A 19,865-nucleotide genomic window follows, 5' to 3' on the forward strand; every position below is an offset into this window, starting at 1 on the left:
ACTACCAGGTATCAGAGCACATATACCATACAACAGAGTGGTAAATCTTCTTCTCCAGATCTATGGGAATATACGTGTCTCCTTCCCTCTTGACTCTCCTATGGCCTCTGGTAAAACCATGGCTATTGATATGTTCCATTTTATGTGGCTGTTGTCCTCAGCCGGAATGAAGTCCTCAAGAAATATGAACCCTGTATTGGTCAGGAGAGACGAAAGGAATTCATGCAGCAGCAAGGTTGGGACTTAAGATGCCTAGACCCTAGGTGTCCTCTTCTGTATGGTGGTCCATGAGTGCTACAGTGAGTGTGTTAGGCACCTAGTGAACAGTGTATTCAGTAAGCTTGTTTCTTCAGATCTAGTCAGGGGCTTTATGAGATTCCATAGTCATTATCAACAGGCTTTTATGAGTTACTTAATATGACCATGGAAGAAGTTGTTGTTATACTCATTGGATGGGTATTTCTCAATGAGGAAAGGGGAAAGTTGCTGAGGCCATTATAGATGCTATCCCAGAGCCTGGGCACACATGGCTAAGATCTGGACTATGAGGTCATTTAGTTGACAGCATGGAAACCTCGAGAGCAGACATGCTTTCTTTAATCTCAGTAGATTTTTCTCTGCAGTGTTGTTCTCTATTTCAAGAGAAGTCCTGGCTGGAGGTAGTTCTCCACTAAGCAAGGATTTGGACATTGAAGTTCCTTTTATCTCTCAGAGCCTTCACCTTATCTTTCTGTTCATTTGTTTAAAGTCTATGGGGGTAGAATGAGCATGCAGGTGGGGTGGGTTGTATGTTAAGCCAGGTGTGTGTGTGTGTGTGTGTGTGTGTGTGTGTTGCATTGACTTGAAACCGTGAGACTACATCTTATTGCCATGTAGTCGGGAAGCCAGGAAATGGGGCTAGTGCACTGTCTAGCATGGAGAAGACAACAAAGAGCAGCGATGTAGCCTTGGCTAGTAAAATCTTAAGGTGCTGTGCATGTGACTCACTCATAAAGTGCTTTCCTAGCACTCATGAAACCCTGGATTCAACCCACAGCACCACATAAAGTAGACATGGTGGCATGTGCCTGTAATCCCAGACTCAGGAGGCAGGAGGACCATCTTCCTATACTGCACAGCAAATGTGAATCCAGCCTGAGTTGTAAGAGACTCTGTCTCAAGTCAGGTCAAGTCAAATCAAAATGAATTTATTTAATTCATCTTTTTTTAAACTTAGCTCAATTTCATGTCAAGTCAATGGGCTTTGCAGACCTATGCAAGGCTCTGTGAAGACACCAAAGGGAGAATTGGGTCCAGCTCTATGCTTGCCTTACCTTGAGGAATGGTGGTGCCAGGGAGAGAACAGCTGTGTATAAAGAAGTGTGAGGAAGGATGGGCGGTTACTAGGCAACAGAGGAGGCTTCAGAGGCTCTTGGGTTAGGCGTCAGTAGAGCACGAGTGAGAGATGGAGCTTCAAAGCTTGTAGCAATCAACATTAGCCTCCAACACACGGTGCTCCAAGCTTGATCCCTGGACCCAGAAGCTCCTGTGTCACTTCATTAGAGTCCATTGAGTACAAAGCCCCGGGCAGAATCTAGCAATCTCTGCCTTAGCAAGCCTGCCAGGCTAATATGTAAAGTTAGAGAGCGTGGGGCTCATACTTCATATTTCTTTTGTTGCTATGATACGATACTCTGACAGAAGCAAGTGAAGAAAGGCTTGGTTTTATCTCACAGTTCAAGTTGCAGTCTATCATGGGAGTCCAGGATTCTCTTCCTAGGGGCTGGTCCTTCCTACAATTAAAGATAGGCCTTTCTGCATCAATCAGTGTAACTAAGAGAAACCACGCGTATCCATCTCCAGATGACTTAGTCAAGTTGACAATTAGCACTACAACCATAGTGAGCTTTATCTATGGTCAGCTCAACAGTTATGTCTTTGTCTCTGTGTTTAGATGTTCAGGTCTCTCTCTCTCTCTCATACATGTTTACAACTCTGTGGAAAAATCCCAGGTTGAAGAGATAGTGTTTTCCAACAAAAAACTCAGCTGGGACCCAACGCCACCACTGACTAGTTAAAAAAAAGCCACTCAGTATTATAGACGCTAGAAGCACCAGGGTCTCCCAGACGACAAGAACATTTTAGAGTGTTCAGCTGAGGAGGTGACAGAGCTGAGATTCAGAAACAAGGGTGTCAGCCTCCCAAGTACCTCCTGGTCTCTAAGACAAGCTGCCATCTCTGCTCAGCCCCATCCCAGTTAGCCACTCCCATGATGCCCCAGCACCCCATGATACTGGCCTCTGACACTTGCTATAAGCGTACATTTGAGCGAAGGTATGATATGCAGTGACGTCAGTAATAGGGCCTTCATGGGGATAACGAGGAGGCTCAGCAGCCAAGAGCACTGGCTACTCTTTAAGAGGACCCAGGTTTGCTTCAGAGTGCCCACACAGGGGCTGGCAGCATCTGCAATGCCAGTTCCAGGGAATTCAGTGCTCCCCTGGCCGTTGTGGACCATGCATGTGCATACATATGCAGACATACATGAAGGCACAACATTCACACACATTGCATGAAAATAAAAGCTTAAAACAAAGTTTTCAATAGAGGGCCTTGCCTTTTTTGGTATCATAGCGGCTTAACTGTAATGGTGGTTAGTTGCTTACCCTGCACCAATGTTATGCAGTGCAGTGAAGAATCTGTGTGCCACAACATATGAACTCCAGTTCCCATGTGAAATTGCAAGGGTATAACATGGTATGGGCCAACTGTGAGATCCAGTACCAGTTGTTAAAACTCAACGCTTTACAATCTCCAACTGTCGTGCCAATCTAAAACAAAACTAATTTGAATAATTGTTGGAAATATAACTCATATAAGTTAATGTGACTTCTTAAAAACATTTATTTATTTATTGTGTGTGTGTGTGACTACCGGGTGTGTGTGTGTGTGTGTGTGTGTGCACAGGTGCTGTGGCATGTATGTGGTGGTCAGAGGACAACTTGTGGGGATCAGCTCTTTCTCACCACAGTGTGGGTCCCAGAGATCAAACTCAGATCCTCAGGCTTGGAGGCAAGCGCTTTTTCTGATAACCCATCTTCTCACCAGTCAAGGTGAATGCAGTTGATTTAGGTTTTGGATATATTTGGGTAGGTAAATGGGCAACTCATTCCCAGTTTTCAGGTAGGAAAAAAGACCACGAGTTCATACTTGATAGAAAAAAACCAAAGAAACAGGAGTTTTATATTGTCTTTAGGTTTTCACTTATGGCAGAGTTAGGCAGGAAGCAGCCTATCATAACTCAAGCTGTTTGGTGTAATTATCCTTCATCTGCTAATTTCTAGGAAGGAAAAATATGATTTAAATGTGTTTCCGTGCAGCTGTTGATTAGACATAATGGCAGAGTGATCATGGGCGAGCTGAGAGAGTGGAGCTAATGTCGGAGCATCATTGTCTGAGGAGCCAAGGGCTCCAAAGCCAGAAACAGCATCTAACTAACCAATGGTTCCCACACGTGCTCCCTCTTTGTCTGTACTTCAGTGTCAATTAAACAGAGCAAACTCTGCCAGTTAATTATATCAATTTTGAGGTCAGCTCCAACAACCCAAATCTCTGTGACAAACAAACCACAATTTTGAAATCTTTTTTTTTTATCAACACATGGCCAACCATCATACTAAGAGAAGCTGCAAGGCATTTGTCAACATACCAATACATTCTAAGTAAGTCTTGAACTTTGATGGCTTCCTCTGCTCTGCTCCCAAGTGCAAACCTCCCCATTCTATGAAGCAGGCTCAGTGGCTGCTGCCATTAAAGTTCTCCAAGGAACAACGCTTCACAAATGTCTCAGCATGGCTGGAAAGCAGGTGGGTGAGCTCACAAATGGAACAGCACCTGGTTTCAACCCCCCAGGGTGAACACAAGGGGCTCTTTGGAATGCTCGATAACACAACTGTGATCATTCTTTGTTACCCAGAAGTCCAAAGTTAGCAGAACTCATGGAAAGGTAGGAATGCTCAAGCAGAGGAAGGATGAATGGAGTAAGGGCTTGTCTTTCACTGACTGAAGACCACCAGACAAATTCCACTGGCGCTGTAGCTACAATCCAGTGGGAATCATTGGAGGGACAAAGGGACTTGCTATCAGCAAGGGAGGGATGGCTAGATGCCCAATTGTGGACAGAACTATAACCCAAAGGTATGTTCTACTGGGGTCACAATAACCTCTGTCAGATTCTCAGCACCCACATGGTGACTCCCAACCTTCTGTAACTCTGGTTCCAGGGGATCTGATGTCCTCTTGTGGTCTGCATGGGCACCAGACACGCATGTGGTACACACATGTATGTTCAGACAAACACTCACAGGCATAAAGTAAAGATAGTAACCCTTTAAGTTCCTCAAATCTTTCCCAAAGTTCTGCCTGAGATTGCCAGACCCCCTCCACCAAGTGGACTTTGGTGTTTTATGATGTCAGGTTAATCCAGGCAAGTTGTCTCCAAATAACCACTCCTATACTCCAGAGTCTCTCGTTTTATTTTAACCTCAAAGTCAAATATGTAGTGGTGTCACTGGCCTGTGATCTCAGCACTTGGGGAGCTGAAACAGGAAGGTCAATAAGTTCAAAGCCAGCCTGAGCTCCATGATAAAGCCCTGTATAAAAACAAAAGAAATAAAGCTGCCACCAGCAAAGCAAATGTACCTTTTTCTCTCAAGAGCCACTGAGCCCCACCTTCTAACTAACCTGCTTTGACATTTTGTGTGTTTATTTATATTGTAATAATGTGTAAGTATGCGTATCTGTGTGTGGGTGTGTACACATGAATGCTCTGAGTACCCACGGAATACAGAAGAGGACATCAGATCCCTTGGAGCAGCAGATGTCAATTGCCTGATTTGAGACCTCAGAATTGAACTCAGATCCTTCTGTGAGAGCAGTAAGGGTTCTTAACCACTGAGATACCTCTCCATCCTCTGCTCTGACATTTTGGTAGAAGAAAGTTGACTATGAATTGCAAAGTCATCTAACCACTTTCCCACTATAAGAATATGGCAATTCATTAATCTCTATTCATCAAGAAATAACATTCCACAATGTTGAAGCCATTGCTTTATGACAATACTCCCCTAAGATTACTTCTTAGAAAATTCACACTTCTAATTCTGGTCATCTTGACAGGAAAAGATGAATGATCTAGTATTTGAAACTTTCGTTTAGAATTAAGGGGTTCTGAAATGTTTTCTTTCTGGGAAAAAGATGGGTGCAAGCTCTAACTATGGGGCCAGTGACAGGGCTCAACCGTTAAAGGTGCCTGCTGCCAAGTCTGATGAACTGAATTCAATCCCTGGAACTCACATGGTGGGAGAAAGCCCAACTCCACAGACTGTCTTCTGCTCCCTGCACGCTAGAGCATGAGTGCATCCACACAATTGATACCTGCACACAGAATAAGTGTATTAAAAATAATGTAACTAAGAGGAGTCAGTGGATAAAGACTTCACAGGGAGGGGCAGGAACCAAAGGAGAGGGACAGACGCTGTGGCAAACTCTGACTTAGAAGGATATAGTAAAGAGATCGTCTTGAAAGATATTGGTTGTTTTCCTCAGCGATGCTCACAAGTTTGTGAGCCTCATTACCCACTCTCTCAGGAACAGGAGGATGGTTAGGCCCTGGGAAGGAGGATCATATATGCTCCTTCAGGGTTTGGCACCAGATGATTGAAAATGAAAGTGTGTGGCTGAGGGGAAGGTTTCTTTCACTCTAGATATTATGGAGAGTACAGCCTCAGGCATCTGCAAGAGCCCAGAGCCCAGAGAGAAAGTAGTAGAGTAAACAGGACTAGGCCACGAACCTGGCCACGGGAGGAGGTGGGGGAAGAGTTAGAGAGGAGAGAAGAAAGGAGAGAGGGCCAGAGTCCACAGCAGGGGGAGAAAGTAGCAGACTACACATGACCAATCCTGAATCAGGCCATGAGAGGAGAAAGTGGGGACAGTGAGATGAAGAGAAAGGAGAAGAGAGAACCAAGGAGACCAAGAGGACGAGCGGAGAGAGAGGGAAGAATGAAGAGAGTGACCAAAATGACAGGTTTGTATAGGAACCAGAAGCTGGCCTTAGGGAAGCAGGCAGCGAGAGAGAGGAGTGCTGGGAGGAGCCACAGGTACAAAGTGAGCCTAGAGGCCAAGCACTTTCGGTATAGGAGACACCACAGTTCCGGTGCTCCTCAGTCTTGGTCCAGGAAGAAGACAGCCCCATCCTTTGTGTCTCTTCTAGAGCGATAGCTCTGCCTGGTGTGGGGTTCCTGGCACTGTGCCAGGGAGTAGTGCTGGGGAATCCCACCCTCCCACGGCTTCTCACCCGCCTCCATTTCCATGTGCACCCTTTGGATTATTTCAAGGTCACCTCAGGTACCATTCTAGGGGCATAGTACTAACACTGCTGTGGAGGGCAGCATTGAGATTCCTGTTTCAGCCTCCAGCCTTGAAGACTCACAGGAAGTCGTGAAGTGCCACGGGACATCCAGGGTCTTCCGATACACTGTACAACCTTTACTTCTCTCCATGGCCACGTGCTATCTTCATTCCCTGGATTTCCCAAGCTGGCTCAGTTTTGATGCTCTGCGAAAGACTTTTGCCATTACCAAGCAAAGATGCTGAGGTGTATGGAGACACCGTAGGGATGGACTTGGATATGATATGAGAACAGGGTCCTGACACTTCTCTGCATGATCTTGATATCCTACAATGAAAACATTTCAGTTCATAGACTGGATTTTTATAACTGAGGGCAAGACAGGGTGGGGCAGTCAAGGCTGATGGCAGAGAGAAGGGAAAAAAGGGAGACTCATGGTGGCAGTGCACCTGGTGTGTGTGTGTGGTGTGTGTGTGTGTGTGTGTGGTGTGTGTGTGTGATGTGTGATGTGTGTGGTGTGGTGTGTGTGGTGTGTGTGTGTGATGTGTGGTGTGTGTGGTATGTGTGTGGTGTGTGTGTGTGGTTTGTGTGTGGTGTGTGTGGTGTGGTGTGTGTGTGATGTGTGTGTGATATAGTGTGGTGTGTGTGTGTGGTGTGTGTGTGTGGTGTGTGTATGATGTATGTGTGATATAGTGGTGTGTGTGTATGATGTGTATGTGATATAGTGTGGTGTGTGTGTGTGATGTGTGTGTGATATAGTGTGGTGTGTGTATGATGTGTGTGTGATATAGTGTGGTGTATGATGTGTGTGTGATATAGTGTGGTGTGTGTGTGTGGTGTGTGTGGTGTGTGTGTGATGTGTGTGTGATATAGTGTGGTGTGTGTGTGTGGTGTGTGTGTGTGGTGTGTGTATGATGTATGTGTGATATAGTGGTGTGTGTGTATGATGTGTATGTGATATAGTGTGGTGTGTGTGTGTGATGTGTGTGTGATATAGTGTGGTGTGTGTGTGGTGTGTGTGATGTGTGTGTGTGATGTGTGTGTGATATAGTGTGGTGTGTGTGTATGATGTGTGTGTGATATAGTGTGGTGTGTGTGTATGATGTGTGTGTGATATAGTGTGGTGTGTGTGTGGTGTGTGTGGTGTGTGTGATGTGTGTGTGTGATGTGTGTGTGATATAGTGTGGTGTGTGTGTATGATGTGTGTGTGATATAGTGTGGTGTGTGTGTATGATGTGTGTGTGATATAGTGTGGTGTGTGTGTATGATGTGTGTGTGATATAGTGTGGTGTGTGTGTGTGATGTGTGTGTGATATAGTGTGGTGTGTGTGGTGTGTGTGTGAGTGAGTGTGTGATGTGTGTATGATGTGTGTGAGTGAGTGTGTAATATATGTGTGTGGTGTTTGTGTGAGTGAGTGTGTGATGTGTGTATGATGTGTGTGAGTGAGTGTGTAATACATGTGTGTGGTGTGTGTGAGTGTGTGATGTGTGTGAGTGAGTGTGTAATACATGTGTGTGTGAATGTGTGATGTGTGTATGCGTGCACCTCTATCTGCTTCTTCCCTTAGACTTTCCATAGCTGCTTCTCTGCTATCACTTTTGACTGTGGCTGAGGATTTTCCCTTCTGCTTTATTAGGCCAATAAGTCAAACTCACACATCTAGACACAGAGCTGGACCTCTGTCTTTTGGAATAGAGGAGCTGGTCTTCCTTCTCCAAAAGGCCAATTTCTGCTGTGCCCTTGGCTCAGGATCCTGTTGCCTTCCTGGGGATGTGGTCCTTTTGTTTTGCTGTCTCTTCTCAGTGGTCAGCCTCTCCCTCCTTACCACACTGTTGCCGCTGGTGGACAGATGTGTCTTGAGAAAAAGCCACCTCTTTGAATCCACATCTCTCTTGCTGCTTCCCTGTCTCTCTTACTATGTGGATGGCGGGAGCAGAGTACTTCCGGCTTCTGAAAGGACTGAAAATGTGTTTCTCTTGGTGTAAATATGAATGTATTTTAAGTGTAGCGGCCACTTCTAAACAAAGAAGGCTGTCTAGGCTCCGTGTTGTAGGGCTGAGGTGGTCTTGAGAAGGTGACGCATTTGTTGTTACCCCGTGTTGTTTCTGTGTTTGGCAGCAAACAAGAGGGATGTGACCCAGGGGCTGAAACGAGTAGTAGATGACCTGCCTCACGGTTCCGAGTAGAGGGCGGGGTGGATGCCCATGGTGCTTCCAGGCCTTTCTGTCTCTGTTCTAAGACTGCCATTCATCCACTTTACTGAAACTCGGCTCTGTAGCTCCAGCCCTGGTGTCTGTGTTTCAGACCGAGCTCAAAAAGGGCAAAGAGTACGATGAAGTGAGGAGTGCTGGCTGTGCCAGAGGCTTTGGAAAGCCTTCTCAGGTCTCGAACTGGTGAAGCCCACTTATATTTCACTGGCCGGTGTGGACTCCTTAGCTATAAGGGAGAACAGAACAACGGATATTTTAGTTTTCTGGCTTTTTAGGCAGAGAAAAAGGAAGTTGGGCTGTGGGTGGCTTTGGTAGCTGTGTGCTGTTTTTGCCATGCAGCCATGCCTCTGAAGCAGCCCTGCTGTCCATCAGAGCACCCCGGGGAGCGTTTGAGATGAATGGCCAGGCAACCCTTGGGCCAATTAAATTAGGTCACTGGGTAGGAGACATCATTGGTAACTTAAAAAGGACCTTTAAGCAACTTCAGTATGTAGCCAAGAACTAAAATTTCTTCTCTAAACGCTGCCTCAAGTATTAATTCTGACCCAAATTCTCATTGGAAACTAGCGATGCATTAAAAAGTTCTAGCAATGGAGGGCCTAATTGATCAAAGAAAGAGAAATGCTTAAGGTGAGCTCTAAAGCCAGTGATGAGCTGCACCCTCCCTGCCTCCCAAGCAGTAGCAGCCCTTGGTCCTTTCCCATCACTCCCAGCCAAAAGCAGATAAACCTGTGGGGTTCGGGAATATTTCACTCGATCCCAGCTGCACCAAAGGTTGACCAGAGCGGGTAACCTGGTACTGCAGTTTCGTCCCCTCCACGCCAGTGACGAGGCTCAGCTGACATCCAATTTGGGACAAGTGTGTAGTTTGAATGTCGGTTTAATCCCAAGCCACTTCTGACTGAATAGGATGCTTAGGTTTGAATGCTGGGACTCTCTCTCTCTCCAAGTCTCCCTTACTAAACTGCAGACACTATGCCCTGGGTGTGCAGCTGCCAAAAGCCCAGCACTAAAACGCCCTCGTTCTTCTGGGAGCTTTGTTATTTTAAAGCCAAACAGCTGGTCTGTCTGAGTCCCTGGTGGTGTCAATTAGCGTGGGGTTTTCCAGACACTGAGCACTGATCGTTCATCCAGACTGAAGCTTGGGGGGGTGGAAGGACTGGTCCAAGGTCACTCACGCTTCAGCACTGGGACCCCAGGACCAAGCTTGAGATTAAATGGAATGGATGTTTTATACAAAGCAGAAATTAAACACACATGTCCAAAGACACATCAGCATCTAATTATTGTCCTCTACCCTTTCAGGGTCCCAAAGCAAGCCCATCTTGCAGGAGCAACTCAGCTAGTAAAGGGAACTTTCCACTGCAGCCAGAGCTGTGTGCTACCCCGAAGCCCCAGCAGCGCCTCCCGCAGCCTGGGTTCCCCGGATGCTGGGCTGAATGCATGCCTGCAAGCCTCTGCTCCGCTGCCCAACGTTCAGAATGCCTCAGCAGAGTTGTGTGCATTCCCAGTGAAGCAACAGGAAATCAGCTATCTTTCGGACTTACGTGGACGGGACTGTGGTAGCTGGAAGTCATGACGAGGGTTTACGGTAATGTGCTCTCAAAGTTCAGTGTCGTGAGTTCTCTAGGTGACTGCAAAATGATTGATTCTGAAAATGAACACTGAAGAAAAAAATTGATTTCTTTGAAGTGAGCGGACCATTAATTCTTGACCTTGGAAGCTCTAAAATGTTTTAAAAGAAGTTGACTTAGCAGTTACTTCATTTTATGGAATTAACTCTTTTTCCCCCTTCTTTGGTTGAATTATCTTTTGGGGGGCCTAGCCCATGAACTTCAGAGGTCCCAGGAAAACCAGATAGGGCTGGCTATTCATCCTGATGTCCCATCATGCCTTATGTGCACCTGCACTGGGTTTGACGTCCTGGCACGGGGGTTAGGGGTGGTACACTGGATCTAGGAAAGCTGCCTCCCCAGCCACCCTGGAAATGGATGGAGCCCTTGGTCTACTGAGAGCTCTTTACTGAGGCTGACGGCCATGGAATCTTGGGGCTGCCTGCTGTACCTCCCTGACAGACACACTTGTTGCTTGGGTCATGCACATGCCGCTGTGGGTGGGGGAGGGCTCTGCTTGATTGGCTAGGGTGACCCTGGGGGAGCTCTGGTGACACTTTAGCCTCTATTAATTCTGCTTGAGAGTGTTCATTGCACCTTTACTGAAACAATACTGAGTGGTTGTCTACAGAAGTCAGCAATGGTCTAGAGAGCAATTGCAGGCTCACACGCCATCATTTATTTATGTTTTGTTACAAGTCAAATGAGCAAGCTGTTCGAGCATATAAAGACTGATTCCAGAGCTCTTTAGGCTCTGCCCTGAAAGTTAGTAGTGTCTGGCCAGCACCATCACCCCGGCCCTAGACCTTTCTCTAACTTCACCCTAACTGCCCAGTATGTGTGGGAACCTTACCAGTAGGAACTGCCATTTGGCTATCCTGCTAAACGTCTTGCCTTTGGGAAGGGGTGCGTGTGACCCTTCGGTTAGGGCTCGTTAGCCAGGAAATGTCTGACTCCTGGGTAGCTGTGGTGCCATTTGGAAGGGAAGGCAGAGCTCTGGATGGGCACGTCCCCTTAGCCTTGTAATTTGGCTCTCAAGGGCTCCAGAGAAGTGGTCCCCCACCTGAGGATGATGCTGTGTGATACAGGCTGGGCGGTCACTCTAAATACCCAAGATGCTTTTTATTTCTGTCACAGGGAATGCTTTGTTGTTTCTCAAACAAACTGTCATTTTCTAGAACAGACTCAAACCAACTCCTACCACCTCCTATTTTGAATCTTGCTGCTCTTGTCATCGCCCATCTATCCTGGGAGACCATTGGCAGACAGAGGATGTGGCAGGCTGTGGGGCTGATTATTCAGTCTGGAGGAGCATCTCCTCTGCATCCTATCCTCCCTACCCATGAGTGAAGGCAGGCCAATGCTTCAGAATGTTCCCCGTTCCAGACTTTGAGCAATGGCAAAGATACCACGCCCGGAATTCAAACCAAGATGTCAACACCTATGTGGTCCACCGGTAGTGTAACTCCAGCAAACACAAACTTGCCAGGACCAGCATGGCAACTGTTCACCCAGCCACCCTGGCCTAGCAAGAAACAGAGGCTGACCTCAGTATAAGCTGGGAGAGGACGTTCTAACAGCAAGGGAGGGGTAGGGCTCTCTGCCTATTGTATTCCCCAGGCTAGCTCTTGATTGACGGCTGCACTAATTGCAGATTATGTTGCTGATACATTATCCATATGACTCAATTGATAATGTTTTGGCAGCCAAATGCTTTATAACTAAAGACTCCCAAGGTGAAGGTAACCAATTAGGAGACAGCTTCCACGGAAGTGCACACTCTTGTGTGCGTAGACATGGATGTGTGTGGGGGTCAGTGTTGGGGTCTGGCCCTTGCTCTGCACTGCAGAAAGCCTGTCCCCCCACATTTCATTCTACTCTCAAGCTGCCTGTCCCCAGGGGAACCTGATGTACTTGTCTGCTTCCTGCCTCCCGAAGCCACATGCTCAGCACTGACCTTCCGCACTAACATGGAAAGAGCTTATCTTCATTATCTAAGAGTTTCCTTAGTTTAGACCCCGACTCACATAGTCATGTGTTAGTGATTACATGTGAAATACATGTCATTCACTTATTCACACTCATTTATTCTGTTTCTACTAAAGCTGAAGATTGCCTAGTTCACAACTGAGCAGTTGGGCACTCTGCTAGGGTATTTGTCCAAGATAACTGAGTGTGTATGTTTACAAAAAACACATGTGTGGGAATCTTTGTTTTAAAGAGTTACTTTATTTTGAATTATGTGCACATGCCTCCGTCTCTGTGGGAATACATACATGTATGTGTGCAGGTGTCTGTAGAGGCAGAGAGAGCAATGGAACCCCAAAACTGGAGTTACAGATGCCATGAGCTGATGGGGTGCTAAGAACTAAAATCTGGTCTGGGGCAAGGACAACAAGTGCTCCTAACACCGAGCCCATGCGCGGGGTCTTACAGACAACTGCGCATGATTGTCTCACGTCAGAAATGCTCGCAAGACTATCAGGGCACACAGACACACGCGCATACTGTAACCATATACTGTCATACCACCCGGCAGCTGAAAGGGACAAACGGCCGGCACATGTGACAACATGGACCAGTCTCTGCTGTAGAGCCCAGGGCAACGTGGTATACGCCTGCCCCTCTGCTACACTGCTGCCATGCCAAGGCTTGAGCAGACCCGGGTTTTCAGTTTACCCTAGGGCAGTACCCGAATCCAGGAAAAGAACAGAAACTGAGACCACCCAGGCACCACCCAGCAATGGACCATTAAGGGGAAAGTACCTAACGTTCCAAAGGAAATTCCTAATGTTCCAGCCATTGTAGACATGATCACTAGACATCCTGTGGCCCATAACACACACCCATTCCCTTTCACCAAGACACCCCTAGACAAATGTCAGCCAGCCAAGGGTCCTGAACCTCAGAAATCCCTCACCTCAACCTCTGCTGTGATAAAACCCCACCCCCACTGAGCGCGAGACTCTCTGTGCCAATGTGTTGGACATGCAGAGAGTTCGGGTTCGAACTAAATAAAGGTTCATTGCTTTTACATATAGGATTCAGTCTCCTTGTTGGTTTCAGGGGACCTCCACAGTCTGGACATAACATCTGCCTCCATGTTCAATAAAATAAGCCAGATACTGAAGACAGCATAGACATAGCTATATACCAAGTTCAAAGTAAGTGAAGCAGACTGCTGTAAGTCAGAATGCTGAACAACCCTAAGGTAGTTGGTTATCGACTGAGCAACAAATGAGCAAAATAAGTAGTGATGCCCAGGCTGTTTCTGCCCTGGCTGTCTCCTGCTCGGATGCTGGCCTTCTTTGAACAAGGTTCTAGAAATTTTATTAAGCTTGTTTTCAGCAATGCCTCTACCTTAGGGCACTGTTACCTCTGAAGCACTGGGTAATCTTTAGAACAAGAAAACATTTCGGTTCAAACGCTCGCAAAGCCAGAGCTGCAGTTTGCCATGTGTCTGATGCCTGAGCTGGGAGGACTGGAATCATGCCAGCAGCCCTGAGCATTGGCATGTTCTTCACTCGTTTGCATGTTCTCCATGCCCAGCAGACTCAGAGAAGCCGGGCTGTCCTACATGGAGGTGGGTGTGCCAAAAGTGCTTCGAGAGGCTCCTAAACGGACCAGAAAGGGAAGCTGAGCCAGTAAAGAGATTCCCATACTCGGGGGTCCCTGTGCAGAGAGCAGAACTGTGGCTGAGCCAGGGGCTTGGAAGATAAGGAAAAGTGAGTTTGGGAGAAAAGGATCTACAACTGCTACTCAGTGTATAGGCAGCACCCATATGCGGCTATTTAAGTTTAAACAGTTAAGATGAACTAAAACTAAAATTCAGCCACACTGGTCACATGTGGCTAGTGACCTATACCGCACGTGAACATCATTGTAAGAGTTCTACAGAGCTGCATTAGGTGAGGATCAATTGCTGTAGCAGACAGTGCTCTTCACGGAGCAGCTCAGCATGATGGGAGACATGAAAGGAAGGCAGCCGATAGGTAGGTGGTCAGCTTCCCCAAGAGGTCAAAGTAGATTTGGTTTTCCACAACAACCCACAGTCATTTGAATACAGGCTCTACTCGGAACCAGGCATACTCAGGTTTAGCTACTGTCTTAGTAGGTTTTCTATTACTATTAATAGACATCATGGCCATGGCAATTCTTATAAAGGAAATCATTTAATTGGGGCTGGCTTACGGTTTCAGAGGTTTAGTACAGTGTCATCATGGCAGGACATGGCAGCATGCAGGCAGACACGGTGCTGTAGAAGGAGCTGAATGTTCTACATGCTACTCCACAGGCGGCATAAGGAGAGACTGCATGCCACACTGGGCATAGCTTGAGCATATAAGACCTCAAAGCCCACCCCCTTTGTGATGCACTTCTTCCAGCAAGGCCACAGCCCCTAATAGTGCCACTCCCTGTGGGCCAGGCATTCAAACACCTAGTCTCTGGGGCCACACCTAGTCAAGCCATCATAGCAACTTTTTGAATAAGTGTGCTTGTGAATGAATTGGGTTGGAGGGGTGCCAAGGGATCTGTCTTAGTTAGGGCTTCTATTGCTATGAAGACACACCATGACCAAGACAACTCTTATAAATGAAAACATTTAATTGGAGTTGGCTTACAGTTCAGAAGTTTAGTCCATTATCTTCATGGCAGAGGCATGCAGGCAGACATGGTCCTGGAGAGGGAGCTGAGAGTTTTACATCTTGATCTGCAAGCAACAAGGTGTCCTGAGCTTAGCTTGAACATAGGAAACCTCAAAGCTCACCCCCACACTTTCTCTAACAGGGCCACACCTCCAACAAAGCCACATCTCCAACAAAGCTACTCCCTTTGGGGGCCATTTTCTTGCAAATCACCTCAGGGCCAGAGGAATCTACCAATAGAGATGCTAAGTTTTCATGACTAGCTGCTTGCTGACTAAATGAAAGACATCCCAGGAGGCAATTCAGGATGTGTTAGCAGCTGCAGAATCAATTCAGTCTCTCAAGGTAAAGTTTTTCATCTATTACCATTGTATGTATGTACATGGTGTGTGTGTGTGTGTGTGTGTGTGTGTGTAGGGGCATATGTGCCACAGTAAGTATGCATGTTCAGTCAGAGGATAATTTTGTGAATCTGGTTCCCTATCTCTCCCTTTATGTGGGCAGGAGACTTGAACTCTTACCCTCTGTGCCTTCTCCCTGGCCCTAGGGCTAACTGCTTGTGGAAGGATCACATTTAACTGGCTGCTGGGTCCACAGTCCAGATCCACTCTATCTTCAGTCTCCTTAGCTTCAAGGCGAGGAATTAGGAACAAATCCTATCTCAGGACTTTCCGCTAGCCTGTGATCTGGATACTTAAACTCTACTGCTATTATCATTCTTAAAAGAGTTTTGTCGTCCCCTTAAGGCTCCAGGATCTATCCTGAAGAGGTAGAGGTGACAGACACCAAGGAAAACAATGGGCAGATGCATGTCTGAGCTCATAGGCATAGCGACAGCATGCACGGCCTTCACAAGCCCAAGCCAAACAAGAATCCCAGCATGGAGGAGGGAAGGGGGAGCTGTTGGCATTTGCTTGTTGCTGGGTGAGCTTTGTTCGGAATGATGCTTGGTATATGAACCGAATTCTAGGATGGGCCACTTGCCCAGAAGTAGAAGACCAGTCCAAACTGGACTCTCTCTAGAGAGATAATGAAGCTGGGTGGGTAGGGAGTTGGGGAAAGAAGATGAATATGGTCAAAATATATTGTATGAAATTCTCAAAGAATACATGAAAACATTGTCGTTGCTTTTGATAAAAGCGCTTTGTTGTCACATCTCGAAGCTGCAAGGAAAGCCGAAAATGACAATGTCAGCCTATAGGTTTCATCTCCCAAGCCGGCTTTTCTTATTTAGTAGTATTTCCTTGGATAACTATATGGAAGACTTTGAGAGTAATATTCGAGCTGAGTGGAAAAAAGTGTCCTGGTTGGTTAGTAATGTCTGCCTCAGGGATAGGACAGTAGCATACATGGACACGGGTCACCCAACACCCATTCTAAACGCTCTCTCCCGGGCACAGACCTGTTGGACACAGTGGATAGCTGTTTGCCTGGGTTGCTTTGCAGCTAGGGACGGTGGTGCCACACAGTTCCTGTTTGGATGTGAGTTTGCAGCTAGGCAGCCTTCTTGTGACCATGAGGAATATTTGAGAAACCAGAAAGGCACAACCTGTAAATGCTGCAGAGCACAAGTCACTGCCAAACAGCGGGCTGTCTTCAGATAAGTCAGGTGGGAACTGCTCCCCTATTCATTCTATCCCTCATCTTGGGATGTCTATAACTTTTGGTGGAACTTTTCCCTAACACATCCTACACCATACACCTAGCTTTCCAGGGCCAAATATGAATTATTTCTAGCAGGTCTAACATTTATCATCGCCATCCAGTCTGTTGCTGTTTATGTTTTCCTTCCTCCCATCTGTGGAATTGTGAATTTCTGCTGCTCTACAATTGTCGAACACCAGGAGACACAGAGGCCACTAGAAGCCAGTGTAATGGACACTGACCAAGAACACCAGGAGACACAGTATTCAGAGGCTACTGGAAGCCAGTGTAATGGACACTGACCAAGGACAAACACCAGGAGGGGCGAGGTTCCAGCGCCAGGCCTGTCCTCACTGTGTGCACTGAGTCTCTCTGGACTTCAGCTGCATCACAGGAAATGAGGGGCTGGTCCAGAAAATGCCACGGTGTCTAGCTCTAACTCCTATGGGCTCAAACAGAAATGGGTGAAAGCAAGTTTGTTTCCCTGTTTTTGTCTCAAGATTTTCCCTTGGGCAACTGACATATTTTGACATTAAATATACTTCAATTGCACCATGTTGCCCGAACTCGCCTTTGGCGAGGAAGTGTAGCTTTTCCCTTTGTCCTTGGCAAGAGACAGGCGAGGAGTTTTAGGATGAGACAGTCCTCACATCAGGCACAGATCCTTCTCAGCAATGCTGTCTTGGTGCAGCTGCTTGATGTGTCTGCTCTTTGCTCACCTAACAATGGTGCTAAGCCACCCTGTAGGCTGGGTTGGAAGCCTCCGCAGAGGTTTGGAGTCCTACATAATTCATCTGTTGCACTGGAACCCTACCACACTTCTCATTTGTCTTCACCCTTTGATCTCGGCTCCTGTCCTTCTCTTAGTGCCCAACGGTTCTCCTCTGCTCTCCCTGCAAATCTACTGAGCAAGCCCTGACCTAACTGCAGGCCGCAGTGACTAAGATCTGTGTGTGGGAAGTCCCTCACATACCCTAATATCTAGTCTCAGGAGCTCATGACATGCCTTCCTAATGATAATGCCGGGCCCCCAGAGATACCACCTTCCTCCCCACCCAGGCTCTCAGAGGCAGTCATGTGCAATCACAGATTAGTAGCTGTCCTGTAAACACCCAGCACCAAGGAAAGCCCTTTTTGTTGTCTGTGGACTTTGAACTCCAAGTTCTATTAAGAACTCCAACCATCCCAGCTATATGACCACATTTCTATAGCAACCTCTTCAGGCTCCGAAAGCCAAGCCATCAGGCACTGTGGCTCCTCTGTAGGCGTGGGTGGAGTACTTACCGTCTGACCTTTATGCACCATTACCTGTCTCCTCAAATGTTTAAATTTGCCCATTTGTTACGAGCCAAGAGGAGGAACTGAGCTTAGAAGGTTATTGGGGAACAGCTGTAACACATAACTCAGCTTGTCCTGGTAACAAATTGATTGGGTGTCGTAAATCAACACAGCAGTGCAAGGACCATGGACTTGAGATTTCCCATCTTAGTGGGAAACGCATATGATGTTTCACCTTAGACTCTGCCTTGTGGTTCCCGCACTGTTCACACAGGCCTTTGTCACCCTGAGCAGCAGTCTGGACCTGTCTTCCCTCGAGACTCGGGAGTACCTGGTCCCCTGTTCTATAACTGTCAATAACGGTGTGCTTTCTTACATGTATATGCTTGTAGCTCTGCCCTCTGACAATTTATGTTTTCATACTGTTGCTGGCTTTCTTACCCTCTGAAATAAAAACCACACATAATGACATATATCAATTCTGTATATGCTCAGAACGACTGGTAAGTGTAAGGTGGTTAGCCAGTCTTTGTTTAGCTTAAGTTTCATAACTCTGTCTTGAAAACCAGTATGAACGCTAGATGCACATCTGCCTATCAGGTGTCCTTTTACTCTTTATCTTGATGCCAACTGTATTTCCCATGGACACAGCATCTACACAGATCCTTCTGAGAGCATCTTTACGAAGAGAGGGCAGTTCTATTTTAACACTGTATGTGACTGTATGATTGATAGAGTCATTCCTGTGCAATCTCCAAATGGATGCTTATCACCGGCTAAATGTATCCTATGAAAACTTAAAAAAAAATTGAAAGCACAGCTATGCTTTAGGTCCTAAGCTTCGCATCCTGAAAAGGCTGGCATTCAAGAATGAAGGGTGTTTCTTTCTGACTCAAAAGCCCCATCTCTGCTGCTGGCTCAGAAACCATTTTAGAAGCAAGATGACTCTGCAAGTTGGAACCAAACAAAAGGAGATGGGAAACATTTTGCTGTGAGCAAGTATTTTCTTTCATGCTTTGAAGAAAGACAGCTTCAGCACTCATACAAGATGTGGTATTTTCTCTCTCAGATTACGCCATTTTTTCCCTCCTAACAAGTTGGATAGTGTCTAAATGCAATTTAACGACTTAAATTTCAAAGTAAAGTTTGAAAAATACTGTGATGAAATCACATCAATGCCATGGATATTGTCAATTCCCCCGATTCTAGTCTTGGGCCTGCCATTTAATGTCTTCACTAATCAGTATATGTAGAACTAATCAGGAGGCTAGCTGGAAACTTCAATAAGATTTTTCTTGTCATTGTAAGAACTGCTCAGTGTCAAATAGTGTGTGTACACTTGCTGCAAAAGTATACCACATGGTAAAAGCCACACATGTAGAGTTCCTGAAATATATAAAACCAGTTGTTACATTTGTAAGGCTGGAAAATATCAGGACAATGAATTGATGTAATAAAAATCAAAAGGCATGTATTTTTACAATGATCAGGGCTTCCAAACCAGAGTTTAAGGAGTGGCATTTCTCAGGCTGTGGTGATGCTATAGCCATGAATGTCACAGAGAACATTCCACTTCTGATATTTATAACTTAGTTCAGTCTCTTTCTATTATTTGTATTTAAATATAGAAAGAAATCTTTTCCTGTTTCTCATTCTTTGGATTTCTCTTTTCAACACCCACACAAAACATGAGTCATAAATGAGATTATGAAAACGAATGGTCCCCATCCCCCCCCCGAGAACACACACTGGCTACCCACATGAATTCAGGCATTCCCGCTGTCAAGGTGGGTGAAAACTGCAAATGATACAATGTCTATGTGAACACCATTCAGAAAACCCAGAAGTTATAAAAGTGATACATTACCCTCATTCAGCAGAATGCATTTACACATAATAAGCACAGCTTTCTCTGAGCTTTCTCATAACTACTGTAGAACATATGTAACTAATGGAATGGGATAGAGGGGGTTCAGCTTTTAATCTTAGTCCTCTAATTCCTGGTTAGGTGATCTAGGTACAGTCATCTATAAGACAGACATTAATGTCTGTTTGCTTCCCCAACATGGCTGCAAACAGAGCCTG

At 46.2% G+C, this 19,865-nt stretch overlaps 1 long non-coding RNA gene across 3 annotated transcripts; it reads right to left on the reverse strand.

The window, feature by feature from the left end:
* Positions 1 to 4,501: 4,501 nt before the first annotated feature.
* Positions 4,502 to 14,544, reverse strand: LOC121142475. Of its 3 annotated transcripts, none has more exons than XR_005879528.1 (6): positions 14,404 to 14,544; positions 10,147 to 10,263; positions 8,045 to 8,825; positions 6,412 to 6,715; positions 5,335 to 5,415; positions 4,502 to 4,631 (listed from the first exon to the last, which is right to left on the reverse strand). It is a non-coding gene; the product is annotated as an uncharacterized LOC121142475 (long non-coding RNA). The 3 variants fall into 3 exon arrangements; XR_005879527.1 differs by having other exon boundaries at positions 6,470 to 6,715; positions 14,404 to 14,543; XR_005879529.1 differs by having other exon boundaries at positions 4,504 to 4,577; positions 6,470 to 6,715; positions 14,404 to 14,543.
* Between the last annotated feature and the right edge of the window lie 5,321 nt (positions 14,545 to 19,865).

This window comes from Mesocricetus auratus, unplaced genomic scaffold (genome assembly GCF_017639785.1).
Source record: "Mesocricetus auratus isolate SY011 unplaced genomic scaffold, BCM_Maur_2.0 Super-Scaffold_100009, whole genome shotgun sequence".
NCBI lineage: Eukaryota > Metazoa > Chordata > Mammalia > Rodentia > Cricetidae > Mesocricetus > Mesocricetus auratus.